The 19,580-nt window shown below is 45.6% G+C and overlaps 1 protein-coding gene across 3 annotated transcripts in view; it reads right to left on the bottom strand.

Moving 5' to 3' along the window:
- The window catches only part of RPH3A (rabphilin 3A), a 284,485-nt gene that overhangs the window by 99,089 nt on the left and 165,816 nt on the right, over positions 1-19,580 (bottom strand). For 2 of the 3 annotated variants that reach the window (XM_049866504.1, XM_049866505.1), the window contains exons 1-2: positions 2,225-2,345; positions 1,957-2,077 (exon numbers count right to left, since the gene is read on the bottom strand). The gene's annotated coding sequence lies outside the window, so the exon portion shown is untranslated. Of the gene's footprint in view, positions 1-1,956; positions 2,078-2,224; positions 2,346-19,580 lie in introns of those variants that run through there. The other variant, XM_049866506.1, reaches the window with a different exon arrangement.

The raw sequence follows: 19,580 nt of genomic DNA, 5'->3' as shown, positions 1-19,580 counted from the left end.
CCTTGGGGTCACCTAGACCAACCACCTCATTGCATAGGTGAGAAAACTGAGGTGCAAAAAGGGAGGCAGAGCTGGGGCTGGAGCCCAGGTCTCCTGATCCAAGTGTAAAGCTCCTTCCAGAGGATTCTGTTTCCTTCTTCCTGGTGCACCACAATGCACCACTTCAAATGTGATGGGGGAGGAGAGAGGGCAGCCTCTTGGATCTTAGCCACCCCCAAGGAAGTAAGGCTGGGAGGCAGCAAGGAGATGTTTGAGAAGCATCCACATCTGGACAACCTCAGCTGACAGGCACTGCATGGCCGAACAGGTTGTTAAGATAGTAAAATACTCCTGCACCCGATGGTCATGCTGTCCTGAGGCCCCTGTGGATTTCCTGGTCCCTCCCCTCCAGCTGCCCCAAAACGTTCCTATAATCCAGAAACCAAAGGATTAACAGCACAAGACGGGAGATCCCCCATCCCAGACCTCCCAGATTGGAGCCATAGTCTATTCTGATCAGTTAGTGCCAAGGTTCAAGATTTTAAATACCACCCCTGGCCAGATCTGTAGCTCTTCACTTGAGCCCTTGAGCCTTCACAGGGAGGAAACCAAGGCAAACTTTCTCCTCAAGGTCATCCAGCAGGGAAAACCCGGAAGAGAAAGCAGGGATTTATAAGACCAAATCCTTGGCACTAACCACCAAGAAACCCTCCCCTCTGCCACAAGTTCTGCTTGAGCAGACACACGCCCCAGGATCTCAGCTTACTCGTTTGGCCCTGGGGCTGGAGAGAATGACTGAGTGCACCCTGCTTATGTTCAGCCTTGCCAGTCTCTGGGGCTGATGTTTCATTCCTCCCACCTCCAAGAATAAGAATCTAAAGTGGAAATGCTTGGGGGAGCAGAAGGCTGAAGTGGCCCCAGAGATAATAGGGAAGATGCTAAAAATAAGAACATTCATTTCCAAAAAGGTGGATGCAATCAATGAGGAAAGCAAAGAGAAATCCCCTTTTGATAGGTCTCAGATTAGCGGCAAAGACATTTTAAAATTAAATGTGAGCTTTTGGATTCAGTTACAAGGGACCTCCACTTTCCACTCACTAACAGGTTGGTGCAGGCTTACCCCACCAGGATCTCAGTCAGAAAAAGAAACTGGGGAATGTCTGCCTTCAGACAGATCTGAAGCCGGAGCCTGGAACCCTTTCCCAGAATCTGAGCTAGTCCTGTCCCCCTCCTTTCCTACCCTGAGACAGGCTGGTGCCAGGACGCACCCCCCCATACACACACTTGCAGGTTACACCACCTGTGAGAATAAAGCATCATCCACCCAGCAGGCATCTGGCTGCTCCCCTCTGACCTGCCTGACTACTCCCTTCAGGCAAAATATGGTCCTTTCATGGTCCCCTGGTCCCCCATCTCAGGAAAGCTAGAACAGCCAAGCTTGCAAAAACCAGCAAAATTAAATTACTCAGCTGTCCCTGGAAGATGGTACAATCTGAGCTCTGACTTGTACCGGCTTTACCTTGTGTGCCCACGCAAGGGTTAACCTTCCAGCCTCAAGTGACCCTCTCCTGCCTAGGGCCAAGGGGCTCACCCACAAGATCAGAACACCCAGAGACCCTCTGTGCCAGCCTGGCCAACCCCAGAAAGGGTTAATTCACTCAGAGAACTGCTGGCTACTTTCAATGGCTTCTGGCAGGGGAGAGGGCAAACTGGGCAGAAGTCACAATTTTGATCACATTGCCTAAAACATGAGCACATTTACCCCCTCCCTGGGCATGGAGCCAGAATTTTATGTGGGTTTGGGGTACCGCTTAGGGCAGAAATGACTGCAGAATGTGGGCAAATAAAGGTGGTCATTCATCAACATCTCTCCCTTCCCAACCACCCTCTACCCCACCAGCTCATGCACACACCTCACTGCAATTGGGATTCCAATACCCAGAGCCCATTTGCACAACCAAGAAGAATATCACTTACCACAACACCAGAGGACTGAAGGGGGAATGGATGATCCAAATTCTTGCCAACTCCTCTCTTCCGTGCCGGGTGGGAAGAGGCAAAGTCCTGATGACTTTGTTTGAAAGCTCAGCGGAGGTGCCTGAAAGAAAATTGTTCATTTGACTCTCCTACTCCTCCCAAAATAAAATCAAGGCTCCGGCATGCACACACACACACACACACACACACACACACACACACACAAAACTACCCCTAAATCATGCAGGACCAAGACAAATAGAAATACCACAGCTAGAAGAGGAGAAAACTCAGAGCCATCAGTGGACAAGGCAGACAGTGTTCCCACAGACTGCCCTCCACATGGATGAAGGTTTTCGCTCTGTTAGCTTCTCTCTCTCTCTCTCTCTCTCCCGTCCGCATAGGCAACTCCAGGCTGCTAGCAGTAGACGAATCAATTGCTTCCCGAGTGCCCTAATTGGCGGTGGCGGCTGCTGCCACCACTGCTGCAAAACCCTGTGTGAGCAAGGATGGGAGGCAGCAGCTTCCCGGCGCAGGGGAATCAAGCCTGCCTCCCACCCGTGATTTATGTGTGAGGTTCCTGGAGAAAGCGAGGTGGGAGGCCAGGAGGGGAGGCTGGGCACACCAGAGATCCCAGCCGGTCGAAACGGCTTGCTGCCAAGGGATTGGTGGTCAGCACCGTGGACAGCGCTACGATACCGGCGGAGGAGGGGATGGGCAGGAAGCGAACCCCAGGCGGAGAAGTTAAGTTATTGGATCGTTAGAGCAGAGAAGGGGGAGTTCAGAGAGGTGGGGGACGGGACTTCTCGACTTCACACAGTGAAGTCAGGGACAGCCTACCCACCATACACTTGTTCTAATCTTGTCGCTCACTCCCAGGGCAAAGAAGCTATAACTTCCACAGCCCCTCTCCCACACACACCCCCAGACCTGCACTGCCTTCTCTGCCAAGAGTTCGGCCCCTCCCCTCAAAGCTTAGCCCGACTGATTTGCCCTCACCCACACTGCTGCAGATTTCTGACTGTGCCTCTGGTTCCTGGGAACTCAGAGCAGGAAAGATGGGGCTCACAAAACTGAAACTTGTAAGGGGAAGGATAGCTTAGCTGAAGAAGCACTTGACAAGCTGCTGGGATCCAGGTATAGTCCCCCATACAACTTTGGAAAAGTTATTGAACGTCTCCAAGTTCCATCAGTAAAATGAGGATAAGACTATCTTATTTTCCTAAAAACAGGATGCAAGGGTTTAGAAAGCAAATTTAAGAATACCCGAGTTGTGGGCTGCTATGATTTCATGAGCTATAACCTGTTCTACAATTCTAATGCTTTGACAGAGGACCAAGGGAATTGATAGCCAACCCAGGATGGCATGGACCAATCTTACTCTTCAGCATGTGTCTTGAGTGGGATGAAGCTGGGAAATTTTTTAGGTGGTTTAAATCAGACAAGGGAGCCTTGGCCAAAGACTCATCCTGAAAAATCCAGACAAGCCTTCTGACACAAAATCTTGGACATAGAAAAAAAAATCATTAAAAGCAGACATGTACAAAGAGGAAGTGTTTCCATAGCTCCCAGTGTTCCAGATCTCAGGGTCCTATTCCTGTTCACTGTGGAAAAGGGCTCGTGTTGGAGAAAGGGCAGTAAATATCAGACAGACCAAGAGCTTTCATAACTTCTCTGCAAAGTGAAGGAGAACACTCTCTATTGCAAATTCTCATATCAAGTGTCCCCACCCGGATGGCTCAAGGTGAGCTGCCACATTTGGCAGTTAATTCCTCCCTTGAAAGCTATGACTTAAAATGTCAGGATCTTAGAGATCATTTAGGCCTTCACTTTATACATGATGATGATGATGATGATGATGATGGTGGTGACAGCGATAGTCTTGATGGTGATGGTGATAATGGTGGTGATAATGATTCTGGTGATGGTGTTGATAATGATTCTGGTGACAATGAAGGTGGTGATGATTGTGACGGTGTTGGTGGTAATGATGATGGCAGTGGTGATGATACTGATGGTGTTGATGGTAACGACAATGATGGCAGTTATCATTTATTGAGACTTAATCATGTGCCACTCATTCTGCTAAGACCTTTGTATACATCATCTCCTTGAATCCTCACTATGATCCTCTGAGGATACTATTGTCATCCCCACTGCAGATGAAGAAATTGATACTCAAGAAATTAAGTTCCTTACTCAAGGTTACACAGTAAGTAGCAGAGACGATTCAAACCCAAGGCTGTATGATTCCAAAGCCTATGCTTCAGAATGTCTATCAGAGTAAAGTTAAGACACACTGGAATTTGGGTGGGGTCAAGAAATCATTGATGTTTTTCTGGGAAGACCTTATGATACAAGTTGAGTCCCCTCGCTTTACAGATGGGTAAACTGAGGACCAGAGAGGGGCAGTGACTTGCCCATAGTCAAAGGCCTAGAAAGTTGCAGAGTTGAGTCTGGAACTCAGGACTTTCAGAGGCCATTCCTATGTTCTAGTGCCTAGAACAGTGCCAGCCATATAATAGGCACTCAATGAACATGTGGGAAATGATCAGAAGCCCAGAGAGGAACTAAAGTCACATGGAATGCTGCTGATAGAATAAGAACCAACATAGCTGTCAAGCCTCTTGGCTCCCATTCCCAAGGAATTTCCACCACACCTAAAAGCTTCCCTGGCCATTAAGTACGTGTTCTAGGAGGGACGGTATGATTCAGAGTTCTCTACTGGGAAATGAAAATGGCTACTACCCACTAAATGCCTAGACACCTACCATGTGTCAAGCTCTATAATAAGTACTTTACAGTTATTATCTCCAGTCTCCACAACTACGTGAGGTAGGTGCTCTTATTGTCCATTTTCAGATGAGAAGACAGGTTCAACCAGGTGACGTGAAATCCCTAAGCTCACATAGGGAGAGGCAGGGGCAGGGATGCAAACCCTGGTGTGTCTGACCCCAGAGCCTGTGTTTTCACCACCCTGTCAGTTTTTCTCAAACTGTGCACCCCAAAGGCCCCTGTGGGAGTGAAGGGGAGGCCCGAGTTGACCCCACCTTGGTTTCAAGTAGAGCAATTGTAATTTTAACTGTTTTATATACTGGGCATGTGCTCAAGCCTTCATTGAAGAAAGGGCTTTGCAGCAAAATTTAAAAATAATAAGAGCTGAAACCAGAGCTCTGTACTCTTCCTGGTGACCAGCCATCTAGGGACCAGTTTCACCTTCTCAGGGAACCTTGCCCCAACCTCTCCACCTCCCTGGTCACCCTCCCTCTGTCCTGAGAGCTCCTGGAAAGGATGCTGCTCACAGAACCAGCTGTTGTCATAAGCTCAGGCAGCCTCGTGGCACTGCAGCAGGGAGATACCTCCGAACCAGGCTCCCAAGGCTGAGCCTGGCCAGGCCCTGATTCTCCCAGAGGCTTTGTTAGAAGATGGAGCACTGCAAAGAGATGCCTCAGGGCCCCGGCCTCAGCAAGCTGCCATGTCCTGCCCTTGTTCTGTTGAGGCCATAGGTAGCCCATTACAACGCTCCATCACCCCCAGGAAGAGCAGGATGATGATGATGCTGATAACTACAACAATAAAAGCTGCCCACTATGTCCTGGGAGATTCGTGTGCATCATGTTATTATTTTATCCTCACAAGCATCCAGTATGTTAGGATGGTTATAGTTTTATTTCCAGTGGTCAAATGAGAAAACTGAGGCTCAGATGCCTAAAGCCACTAGCCCAAAGCTACTTCAAAAGTGGTGCGATTGAGATTTGAACCAATACCCTCTGAGCCTGTAACCATTGCGCTAGATGCCATATTTCTAATTATAATAGTCACTCCCATTTTAGTGCCTATTATTCAACGGAAACCCTGGTGGTGTAGTGGTTAAGAGCTACCAAAGGGTCAGCAATTACAATCCACCAGGCGCCCCTTGGAAACTCTATGGGGCAGTTCTACTCTGTATAGGGTCACTATGAGTTGGAATCAAATTGATGGCAACAGGTTATTATTCACCAGGAAAGGAGCCCTGGTTGCAAAGAGGTTAAGCTCTCAGCTGCTAACTGAAAGGTCAATGGTTTGAACCTACCAGCCTCTCCATGGAGAAAGATGTGGTGATCTGCTTCCAAAAAATTATAGCCTTGGAAACCCTATGGGTCAGTTCTACTTTGTCCTACAGGGTCGCTATGAATCATAACTGACTGGATGGCAACAGGTTTGGTGTTTCGGGTTTATTATTCACCAGGTGCTATATTTTATCACCCCAGTGTCCCTAATGACTTAGAACAGTACTATAAAGTTGTTACATTATTTACCCACTTTACCAAAAAAAAAAAAAAAAAAAAACCAAACCTGTTGCCATCAAGTTAATTCCGACTCATAGCAACCCCACAGGACAGAGTAGAACTGCCCCATAGGGTTTCCAAGTAGCAGCTGGTGGATTTGAACTGCCAACCTTTTGGTTAGCAGCCATAGTTCTTAATAATTCCACCACCGGGGCACCTTACCTGTCTTAGAGGTGGGTAAGTTAGACGTGGAGAGGACTAGTGACTTATCCAAGGTTAACACAGTGAGGAAGGGGGGTGTAGGATGTGAATCTCAATAGTTAGTCTCAGGGCTCCCTGTGCACTACTGTCTCCCAGGGAGATGGGTGCTGAGACAGCCCAGAAGGAAAGAATGTTCCCATTTCACTCAGCAAGTGTGGCAAACAGAATAATGACCCTCAAACATGTCCATGTCCTAATCCCCAGAACCTATGAATATGTATGTTACCTTAGACAGTGTAGTAAGGAGCTTTGCAGATGTGACTAAGTCAAGGACCTTAGGATCAGAAGATTATCCTGGATTACCTGTGTGGGCCCAATGTAACATAAAGGTCCTTCGAAGGGAAAGACGGAGGTAGAATGGTCAGAGTGTGAGAAGGAGATGCAACAATGGAAGCACAGATGAAAGAAAATAGAAACAGAGCGATTTGAAGATGCCACACCACTGGCCTTGAAGACAGAGAAAGAGGCCACAAGCCAAAGAATGCAGACGACCTCTGTTGTCGTATGCCCTTGAATTGATTCTGACCCCTAGAGCCCACATGACAGAGTAGAACTGCTCCCATAGGGTTTCTGAGGCCGTAATCTTTATGGAAGCAGATTGCCAGGTCTCCTCTCCTGCAAAGCAAAGCAGCTGGTGGGTTCAAACTGCTGAACTTTTTTTTTATTTTTGGGGATGAACACTTTTTTTAATTGTACTTTAGATGAAGGTTTACAGAACAAACTAGTTTCTCATCAGACAGTTAGTACACATATCGTTTTATGACACTGGTTAACAACCCCACGATATGTCAACACTCTCCCTTTTCAACCTTGGGTTCCCTTTTACCAGCCTTCCTGTTCCTTCCTGTCTTCTAGTCCTTACCCCTGGGCTGGAGTGCCCTTTTAGTCTTGTTTTGTTTTATGGACATGTCTAATCTTTGGCTGAAGGTTGAACCTTGGGAGTGGCTTCATTACTGAGCTAAAAGAGTATCTGGGGGCCATGCTCTCGGGGTTTCTCCAGTCTCTGTCAGATAAGTAAGTCTGGTCTTTTTTTTGTGAGTTAGAATTTTGTTCTACACTTTCCCCAGCTCTGTCTGGGACCCTCTATTGTGATCCCTGTCAGAGCACTCAGTGGTGTAGCTGAGCACCACCTAGTTATACTGGACCCAGCCTGGTGGAGGCCATGGTAGATGTGGTACATTAATCCTTTGGACTAATCTTACCCCTGTATCTCTAGTTTTCTTCATTCTCCCTTGCTCTCTATGGGATGAGACCAGTGTTGTATCTTAGATGGCCACTCACAGGCTTTTAAGACCCCAGATGCTATTCACCAAAGTAGAATGTACAACGTTTTCTTTATAAACTATGTTATGCCAATTGAGCTAGATGTTCCCCAAGACCACGGTCCCCATAGCCCTTAGCTCAGCAATTCGGCCCCTCAGGGAGTTTGGATATGTCTATGGAGCTCCCATGACTTTGCCTTGAACAAGTTGTGCTGGTTCCCCAGCACTGTGTACTATCCTACCCTTCACCAAAGTCACCACTTATCTATTGTCTATCTAGTGTTTTTCCATCCTCACTCCTTCCCTCCCTCACAACCATCAAAGACTGTTTCTTTTTGCGTATAAACCTTTTCATGAGTTTTTATAGTATTGGTCTCATAAAATATTTGTCCTTTTGTGATTGACTTATTTCACTCAGCATAATGCCCTCCAGATTCATTCATGTTGTGAGATGTTTCTCAGATTCATCATTGTTCTTTATCATTGCATAGTATTCCATTGTGTGTACGTACCATAGTTTGTTTATCCATTCATCCGTTGATGGGCATCTAGGTTGTTTCTATCTTTTTGTTATTGTGAACAATGCTGCAGTGAACATGGGTGTGCATATGTCTATTTATGTGATGGCTCTTATTTTTCTAGGATATATTCCTAAGAGTGGGATTGCTGGATGATATGGTATTTCTATTTCTAGCTTTGTAAGGAAGCACCACATCGTTTTCCAAAATGGTTGTATCATTTTGCATTCCCACCAGCAGTGCATGAGAGTTCCGATCTCCTTGCAGCCTCTCCAACATTTGTTACTTCCTGTTTTTTTTTTTTTTTTTTTTACCAGTAATGCAGGGGTGAGATGGTATCTCACTGATGTTTTAATTTGCATTTCTCTAATGGCTAGTGGTCAAGAGCAACTCCTCATGTGTCTGTTGGCTGCTTGAATATCTTCTTTGATGAAGTGTCTGTACATTTCTTTTAGCCATTTTTTAATTGGGTTATTTGTCTGTTTCTTGTAGATTTTAGAGATCAGGCCTTTGTCTGATTTGTAGTAGCCAAAAATTTTTTCCCAGTCTGTAGGTTCTCTTTTTACTTTTTTGGTGAAGTCTTTTGATGAGCATTAAGCATTTAATTTTTAGAAGATCCCAGTTATCTAGCTTATCTTCTGGAGTTTATGTGTTGTTGGTTATGGTTCGTATCCTGTTAATGCCATGTATTAGGGCCTCTAGCGTTGACCCTATTTTTTCTTCTATGAACTTTATAGTTTTTGGCTTTATATTTAGGTCTTTGGTCCATTTTGAATTAGTTTTTGTATATGGCGTGAGATATGGGTACTGTTTCATTTTTTTGCAGATAGGCACCCAGTTTTGCCAGCACCATTTGTTAAAAAGACTGTCTTTTCCCCATTTGATGGACTTTGGGCCCTTGTCGAAGACCAGGTGACCGCAGATGGATAGATTTACATCTGCGTTCTTAATTCTGTTCCATTGGTCAATGTGTCTGTCATTGTACCAGCACCAGGCTGGCAAACTGCCGAACTTTTGGTTAGCAGCTGAGCACTTAACCACTGAGCCACCTCTAGAAGCTATAAAAGCAGTAGTAAACTGATTCTCCCCCAGAACCACCAGAATAAGCACTACCCTGTTGCCACCTTGGTTTTAGGGGTTCTGACCTCTGAAACGGTAAGATAATAAATTTGTGCTATTTTAAGCCACTAAGTTTACACCAATTTGTTACAGCAGCAGTAGGAAACTCATACAGCAAGTCTGCCAGAGGACCCTACGGTGAAAATCCTAGAGTAGCTCAACCTTAGGAATCATGACTGAGCTCTCTCTTGGCCAAAGGGCCCAATACTTCAATCATATTACAGCATGTTCTGAATAATGCGGCGTGTGTGTGTGCGTGCACACATGTGCACACACCTGCACACAAGTTCCTGCGGAGGGAGCCCTGCGAGGCAAAGGGCTCAGGCTCAAAGCTTTAGCCTGACCACCAGGCTCTGCTGCTGGATGGCACTGCCAGCGATCTCCTGGCCTTATTCGCTCCCTCCTCCTCCTTTTTTTGAAAGCCTCCAGGGAAACACTATCATCAGGAACACAAAAGCAAAGAAATGTCACAGGGCAGCTTTCCAGGAGCACAACTCATCACAGGGGATCAGTCAAAGAAAAAAAACAAGTAAATGGAGCAGAGAGACAGGAGAGCAAGAGAGAAAGAATTGCTGAGTCCCTGAGATTGGCCTGCGCACTCTGACAGATGCCTCCCCACTGGAAAAGGGGCAAGTCTTGGGAAAGCCTATTAGCCCCTTTAGGAGAAAATACGGTAATTACAGAGAAGATGCAGCAGCACTTGGTGAGACAAGCTTTTAAGTCAAGTCAACAAATATTATTTATTAATCAGTCAATTCGGCGTTATATCAGGCAAGGTACTGCAAGGGGAAAGAAAACTTGGACTTGCTGTCTGGTGGTCTTGATTCTTGGCTCCACCACTCACCAGCTCTGTGACCTTGGGCATGTCACTTGCATGCTCTGAGGTTCAGTTTCCACAACTGTAAAATGGGGCTACGATACCTGACTCCCACCTACCCAGGATGTTTCATTGAGCTAATGGATGTGAAGAAATGCTATATACTCTAAATAACTAATAACAGTTACAATTTATTAAGCACCTACTCTGTGCTGGGTCCTTAACTAGACTCCTTTTTCACCCTCAAGGAATCTAGTTAAGCACCCAGCCCAAAACTACTTTAGGTGCTAGAGACTGAGACAGTATAATGAAAAGGTTAGCGGCTAGATTTTAGAGCAAGGCTGCCAGGGTTTAAATTTGGCTCTATCACATACAAACTGTGTGACCTTGGCAAAGCTACTAAGCCTCTCTGTATCCCAGTTTCCCCACCTGTAAAGTGGGGATAATAATAGCACCTCCTCATACGGCTGTCATTACGATCATACAAGCTAATATCTGCCAAAACACTTAGGACAGTAAACACGTGGCAAGGAGAGTATAGGGTGAGGAACAACAGCTTGAGAAAAACGCTCAAATGTCCTCACGCCCACCGAGGCATTGAGGATGGAGGGGGCTGACATTTGCTGGAGGAACCTACATTTTCAAAAAAAAGCAGTTAAACTCTGATGGAAAAGGAATGACTCCCTGATGAGACATTCCAGGAACTGTGGCTGGAGGTGGGGAGTCATGAGCAGGAAAGCTGTTTCAGGTTAGATCTTTCAAGGCACTCCTTCAAGAACCTCTCAAAGCCCCTGTCTGGCTTTTCCCTGGACATGAGTGAACCAGATCCCTTGTCGCTGCTGAACAGATACCTGTCAAAGTCTCCCAGTACTTAGCTTGTATAGGGGAGGGAGCAGAGGGGAAGCCGGCTACTCAGTTAGTGGCTTAGATGTTCACCAAACACCTAGGAGAATGACTGACAGAAACCTGGCTTCAAGTCCAGCCTCTTCCATTCATTGGCTATGTGACCTTGGGCAAGTCACTTCACCTCGCTGAGCCTCAGTATCCTCACCTATAAAATGAAGGTAACAGTAATACCTACTTCTTTAGTTTATTGAGATAATTCAATGTGATAAAATACCTAAAGCACTTGGAATATGTTATGAATTGAATTGTGCCCATCCCCAAAAGATATGTTGAAGTCCTTAATCCTGGTATCTATGAATGTGACCTTGTCTGGAAATAGGTCTTTCTGCAATGGTTAAGCACTTGACTGCTAACCATAAAGTAGGCAGTTTCAACCACCCAGTGGCTCAGCTGGAGAAAGACCTGGCAATCTGTTCCCGTAAAGACTACAGCCTAGAAAACCATATGGGACAGTTCTACTCTGTCACATGGGGTCGCTACCAGTTGGAAATTGACTCAACAGCACCTAACAATAACGTCAGTTAAGGTAACATGAGGTCATACCAGAGTAGGGTGAGTATAACCGAGCCTGAGTGACGTCCTCATAAAAGAGTAGAAGGGACGCAGAGAGGTAGAGGAAGAATGGCCATGTGAAGATGCATCTCAAGCCAAGGAACATCTGGGGCTACCAAAGCCTGGGAGAGACTAGAAAGGCTCTTCCCCTAGGGACTTTGGAGGGAGTACGGCCTGGCTGACGTCTTGATCTGGAATTCTACTCTTCCGAACTGTGAGACAATAGATTTATGCCCTTTTAATCCACCTAGTGTGTGGTATTAGTATTAAACCTACTGCCGTTGAGTCCATTTCGACCCATAGCGACCCTATAGGACAGAGTAGAACTGCCCCATAGGGTTTCCAAGGAGCGCCTGGTGGATTTGAACTGCCGACCTTTTGGTTAGCAGCCAAGCTCTTAACCACTATGCCACCAGTGCTCCAATATTAGTATTAAAAAAAAAAAAATTAGTTAATACAATATAGTATGTAAAGTATTTGGCACTTAGTAAGTGCTCAACACATCAGCTATTATTATTATTATCCCCGTTTTACTACCGTTGTTATCATTACCCTCTGCCAGATACTGGGGGTACTGAAATAACTAAGACTCCATCCCTCCACCCTACAGGCCAACAGGAAAGACAGAGAAGAGCCCCAAATTATAAAATAGTGTAATTAGTGCTATTCGAGAGCTGAGGGAGGCACACTATAGCACCCACTTATTTCTGTTGTGTTGCGGGGGTGAGGCTGCACAAGGCTGCACCCCACAGGAGACCAGGGAGTTGGGGGTGGGGCAGTGGGGGCCATGCCTCTCCATGCCCTGAGCACTTCTCCCTCCCTACTCTGGGACGTGCCCAACATCTGGGGGACGTCTTTCCTCCAAGGAGATTTTCAACATCACACTTATGTAATCCTAACATGACATGACAGATACCCAGCAGGCCTGAAAATGGGAGAGACTTGTGCTCCCCATGAGTCCCACTTGCCCAAGCAGGGAGACAGAGCAAAGGCTGCAGAACCCAGGACAGACTATCTCCCAGGCAGCACACGAGCAGTCAGACTAGCTGCTGGCTAGTGCCCAGGACGGGCACTCGTGTGGGGACAAAGACCTTTTCACACATGGTAGGTGGTCATGTAAACTGGCACGGCCTTTCTGCAGGGCGATCTAGCACTATGTGTCCCCAAAACCTTAAAAATTATATGTACCTACCCTTGGACCCATGAGACTCCCTGTAGGAATTTAACCTAAGAAAATAATTAGATGTATGTACAAAGACTATCATTGCTATTGAAAACAACCTAAATGTCCAATGGTAGGGAGGGCATCACTTAAATAAATTGTGGGGAAAATGAAACAGCCCCACGCCATGATAGTGTTGGTGTGACTCTGAAACGGTGTACTTTCCATATTAAAAAAAGAAAAGAAAAAGGTTACAAAAGGTATTATGGTTTGACCCCATTCATATATATATATATGTATATATATTTAAAATATATATATATATAAAAATATATATATACAGTCCCTAAAAAAAAAAAAAAAAAACCTGTTGTCATCGAGTTGATTCAGACTCATAGTGACCCTATAAGACAGAACAGAACTGCCCCCATAGGGTTTCAAAAGCTGTAAATCTTTACTGAAGCAGATTGCCACATCTTTCTCCCATGGAGCAGCTGGAGGGATCAAATTGCCAATCTTTTTGGTTAACGGTCCAACATTTAACCACTGTGCCACCAGGGCTCCTTATATTGTCCCTAGGAAGAGAGAAATGCCTAAAAGGCCTTCCAAATGAACATCCTATTCCTCCTTCAAGATCCCGACCAGTCATTCATTTATTAACTCAACAAACATACTGAGGGCTGACTTATATGTCAGGTGCTAGGGATACAGAAGGAAGCAAGACAAATATCCTTCTTGCTCTTGCCAAGTTTAGGGGTTCAAAGGTCACTTCCCCCAGGGAGACCTCCCTGATTACACTCGTCCAGATTGGAGTCCTCTTTACTGATCCCTGGTAGTACCTCCAGAATTTATGAAGGATGACAGCAATTTCCCAAGATCTTGGCTAAGCTCTTTACATATGGGATCTTGTTTAATATTTACAACAACCCTATAGATACTAAGGGTGATTCCCATTTCTCAGATGAGAAGTCAGGGGCTCAGAGAGGGTAAGACATTTGTACAAACTCACAAATTAGTAAGTAACCAAACAGGGGCTCAGCCCACATCTGCTTGATGTCAGAGCCCATGCTCTTAAGTACTGCGTTCATGTTGAACAAACACTGAAAGTTCTGCAGGGCCAGGAACAGGGTACCTGTCAGCTGTCCCCAAGAGCCTTTCCCAACTCTTCCCAACATGGTTGGACTCTCCTCTTTTCTACCCCAAATGTACAGAATGTAGGCTCCACAACAGCCTGTCTCTTTCCGTTTTGATCCCCGGTGTACATGTATGTGGGGGCAGAGCATCTGACTACCCTAAATCACATGTTTGCTTATCATAAATGGAATATGTTAGTAGTTCATGAAATTCTGCAAGGGGCACCACATCTTTTGGATGCTGCTCTCTGAATGGATTTAGGAGAACCTGGGCTACATTATCATCCCAAGTAAACGCCAGAAACTCTGGGTATATCAAGACATCAGCTCCTTAAGAACAAGAGACAAAGTCTGTCTTGTGTACCTAAGACAATGTCTGGCACTGAGCAAATACCAAATAGTTTATGAATGAATAATTAAATGAATGAATAGATAGATGAATGATTAGATGGATGGATGATTAAATGAACAAATGGATGGATGGATCAATGGATGGCTGGCTGGATGGAAAGGTAGTTGAGTGGGCGAGCGGATGGATGGACGGATGAGGGGATGGGTGGATGGGTGGGTGGATGGGTGTATGGGTGGATGGGTGGATGGATGGATGGCTAGGTAGGTAGGCAGGCAGACAGGTAGGCAGGTAGATAGAGATGGATGGATGGATGGACAGACAGATGGAGAGATGGATGGATGGATGGGTAGGGAGGTAGACAGAGGGATGGAGGGATGGAGGGATGGAGGGAGGGAGGGAGGGAGGGAGGGAGGGAGGGAGGGAGGGAGGGAGGGAGGGATGGGTAGGGAGGTAGACAGAGGGATGGATGGATGGATGGACGGGCGGACAGACGGATGGATGGTTAGAGAGACAGAGTCTACATCCCTTGGTATAAGTTCCATGAGATCAGAGACCTAATGGTCTGTCCACAGCTATATCCCCAGAGCCTAGAACAGTGTCTAATATGTAACAGATGCTCAATAAATATTTGTTGGATGAATAGATGAATCCAAGGGGTATGAAATTTAGCCAGACCTCCTATAATTTGGAAGAAAGTCAGAAACCAAGGTTGCTCCCTGTCTCTGTGCAGCCACAGAATATTTATTTGCTTTGCTTCTCTGTCTCTCTTTTTAAACCTGGAATGATTTCAGATTTATAGAAAAGCTGCAAAGATAGTACAAGTTTCCATATACTCTTCACTCTGCTTGCCCTAATGTTAACATCTTATATTACCATGGTACATTTGTCAAAACTAAGAAATGAGCATGGATATGATACTCTCAACTAAACGTCTGACTTCCTTTGGATTTCACCGGTTTTTCCACTGATGTAGTTCTGTTCTAGGATCTCATCCAGGACACCACATCACATTTAATTGTCCTCTGTCCTTAGTCTCCTCCAAATCTGGGGCTGTTCCTCATCTCAGTCTTTCCTTGTTTTTCACGACCTGACACTTTTGGATGTGTCATGGATTGAATTGTGTCCCCGCAAAATACGCGTATCATTTTGGTTGGCCATGACTTCCAGTGTTGTGTGATAGTCCACCATTTTGTCATCTGATGTGATTTTCCTATGTGTTGTAAACCTTACCTCTTTGACGTTAGTGAGGCAGGAGAGGCAGCAGTTATGTTAATGAGGCAGGGCTCGATCTACAAGATTGGATTGCGTCTTGAGCCGATTTCTTTTGAGATACAAAAAAGAGAAGCGAGTAGACAGACAGGTGGACCTCATACCACCAAGAAAGTAGCGCCGGGCACAAAGCGTATCCTTTAGGCCCGGTGTTCCTATGCAGAGAAGCTCCTAGATCAGGGGAAGATTGAGAGAATAAACTTCTGTTCGTTAAAGCCATCCACTTGTGGTATTTCTCTTGCAGCAGCACTAGATGACTAAGACAATATGGGTCAGATATTTTGTAGAATGTCCCCCAATTTGGGTGTGCCTGGTGATTCTCATGATCAGATTGGAGTTACAGCTTTTTAGGAAGAAGTGAAGAGGTGAAGTGCCCTTCTCATCACATCACGTCGGAGGGTACATGACATTCAACATGACTATGTCTCTTTTCTCAGCCACTTTCCTCAGACTTGCACATGGCCCAAATCTTCTTGGCCCAACAATTCCATTGCCTCCATTATGTGACTGTGTACTCTGTGGCTCAGCCCAGGCTTTGGGTTTATCCAACTAGCCAGGTCCATAGGACAGAGTGAGGGGTCAGCAGCACAGACAGAGAGAACTGGAGGAGGGCAAATTCGCTTAGGAGGGGCATGGTGGGCAGGGAGGCAACGCTCAAGATACAAGTCCGAGCTTTCCACTGACTAATGAAGCAGCCTTGGACAAATCAAAACCTCTCCTGCCTCACCTTTCCCATCTGTAAAATGGGAGGGGATGATGACAATATTACTTGTATCACAGGGAATGCACTAATCTAAGAGCTATGAAAGGACCTTCAAAACCGTGAGCCACTTTATAATCATGAGCTATTATCTGTGGCAGCCACAAGAAGGTGCCTGCAGAATTTCGGATACAGGGAGAATAACTGATTGAGGGTCCCAGCTTCTGCGCTCTTAGAGCCATCAGTATAAATGAGGCCATGCTTCCCATTGGCTGCTCCCAGCCAATAACTGCGTGCAGCAGGGATGCGAAACCGGGCCTGTTCCTGGAAGATGCAGGACTCCTCTGACAGCCAGCTTCGGCTGGAGGACTCCTTAATGCCTTGCTGAACCTTCTTTGGTCTGCACAGGAGTCTAGAATGCTCCTGCCCAACCTTTGCTCCTAGCCTTCCTCAGCTCCCTCCCTATTTGCTCCCACAGGTAGTTCCCCTAACTAAGCCCTTACATGGTTAGTCTAATCCTGGCATCTGCTTCCTAGAGAACCCAAGCTGGCACATTATCCCATAGGACATCTATTACCTTTGACTGGTCAGCACCCATTTTCCTGCTCCCTATTGTCCTCCGGGTAAATCCTCCTTTCCCCTACAGCTGGTCAATGAGATTTGGGTGGCGCTGGGACCTCCCTCTACTCCAGAGAATGGCACATGCCCAGGCTTGGCCACTCATCTATTTCATCCTCCTGGTCACAGCGATCAGTACAGAGAAGGGCATGTGGCATGATGCGAGGCAGTCTGGAACTTTCATTGGTGCTCTTAGGAAGGAAGCATACACCTTTTCACTGGGGTTGCTAAGCTGGTAGACTACAAGCCTGGAGTTGCCTGTTGCCCTCCAGCCTGAAATGTCTGCAGAAGAGAGATACTGAAGTCTATGCAGAAGAGAAAAAGATGTGAAAAACTGATTCCTGTTGACATTATTTGAGTACCTGGATCGAGCCATGCCTGAAGCTCATGCACTTTTCCATAATGTCAGTCAATATATTCTTCCTTCTTTTTTTTGCTTGAGCTTATTTGAGTTGAATGTTCCAAGTAAAAAAGATTAATTCACAATTTTCCTGACATTGTTTCTGAAAATAAGGGCAAGAGGTAGTGGCTTCTGGAGAGGAGCTATAGAGCCAACAGTAAACGTCAAGGATGGGCAAAATGGATTCTTTTAAATCTACGTGTGAACTACTTTTAGGGTGTCAGAAAGATTAAAGAGAAGAAGAAACCAAAGAAGCAGCAGTGGGAGCCAGTTTGGCTTTAGGCTGCTTTTTAAAGAAAGCAAGCATCTCCACAATTAGGATTCCAAATATAATCCCTCTCTCATTCCACAGAACGCAGTACCTAGACAGCTACTCCTAAAAATAAGAGAAACTAAAATCTGTCTGTTTTATGATGAATCACAAACACATTTCATCTCTGGCTCTTCTTCTGTTTGAGAAGGGAACTCAAAAGGTGTCTCCCTTCTTTTAAAAAATTAAGATTCAACGGAGATTTCTATCAATAAATTCATTCTGATCTCCCTAAATGTGGATTCTTTTTACAGGTGCTGCTACTTCCCATTTGAAAGAGAAGCTAATGTCAGGCCCATAATAGCAATCACTGCTGAGGTTTATCCTACATGGTAAAAAGCATCTTGATGATTCTTTGCTTGGCAGTAAGCAGGAGCCTCAACAAAGCCAAGACTCACTGATGCCTTTTCTCCTAACTCAACATTAAGGGCACCCATCCTCCTGAGGCATTGTAAGCAGGGCTCCAGAATATAGCAAAATTGCAACCTGTTTGGCATTTCTGACTCAAGGCTCAATCTCTCGCTTTTGGAAATAAAAATAAATAGCAAACTATTAACACCAGGCTGCCAGTATCATCAATGAACATGAGGAGACTAAACTTCACTAGGCAATTAATTCCCCTTTCCTGGGTAAATGCAGATGGCAAATGGAGGCTCTGGCTCATGCCAGGACCCTTCTGCCCCCATTTCAGATGTGTCTCCATCGCTGGCAAGGCTTTGATGGCGGAAGGCAAAGGCACCTACATGTTCTTTAAATAGATCTCCACTCTGGCTGCCTTGACAGCTAATGGCCAAAGGATGCTAACACACAGTGGCATCTGTGTTCACAAAATCAAGGAAGTTTTCCATCAACTGACTTGCTCCTTTATTAAGAGGCAAAGCAATCAGGCATGCAGGAGCAGAGCTCACTAGGGGATCTGAACTGCCAAACTGCACTGAGCAGATGCCCAGGGATAAGGAGGACTCAAATCAGCAATGATAGTAATAACATTAGTGATTACAACAGCAGCAGCAATGGCTAATATTTACAGAGTGCCTCCTGCAAGCCACGCTCAAAATCACTGCTCTATATGCATGATCTCACTGAATTCTCACAATAATTCTCAGAGGTAGGTGCTAATATTAGCTCTGCATGGCTAGATGAGTGTGGTAGATTGGTTGCAAAAATGGCCCTAATTCTCCCTTTCTCTGTACCCTAATTCTCCCTTTCTCTGTACCCATGCCCCTTGCAATGTGACTATGTATTGCAATGTGATTTTGCAGCTCTGTCCATCAAGAGATGGAGTCTATTTCTCCACTACTTAAACCAGGGGTGGACTTGTGACTAGCTTTGGCCAAGAGAATGCTATGAACCTGGACTTCACACTTCTGCTTTCTCTCTTGAGCTCCTGTCTCTATCATAATAATAGGCCCAAGCTAGCCTGCTGGAAGAAGAGAAGCCACATGAGACAGAACTGGAACATCCTAGGCCAGCCAGCTCCCAGAGACCTGCAACTCATGAGCAAACCCAGCCCAGATCAGCCAAGCCCTGCCCAGATCAGCCAAGCCCTGCCCAGATCAGCACTGCTCTCAGCCGACCCACAGACTAGTGAGTGTTAATAAGTGTTTACTGTTACACGCCACTGAAGTTTTGTGGTTGTTTCTTACACAGCATTATTGTAGCAATAGGTAACAGATAAAATGAGGAAACTAAGTCATAAATAGATTAAAGTGAGTTACTAGCAAATTGCTTAGCACATAGTAGGAATTCAATAAATACTAAACGAATGAATGAATGAGTAGGAAACCAAGTCCAGTCTGTTGGACCCCACAGTCTGAACCTTTGACCAACAAGATATACTAGGATGCTCAGTTCTACCCTAATGCGTGTTTTCTTCCGTTTGAAACCACCCAGCACTGTGCCTGCCTCAATAAATGCTCTTTCCTTTCCTTTCTCACCCATCCTTGATTTCACCCCAGCAGATTTAACTCAATCCCT

This window comes from Elephas maximus, chromosome 22 (assembly GCF_024166365.1).
Source record: "Elephas maximus indicus isolate mEleMax1 chromosome 22, mEleMax1 primary haplotype, whole genome shotgun sequence".
NCBI lineage: Eukaryota > Metazoa > Chordata > Mammalia > Proboscidea > Elephantidae > Elephas > Elephas maximus.
This window is presented reverse-complemented; position numbering and strand designations above follow the sequence as displayed.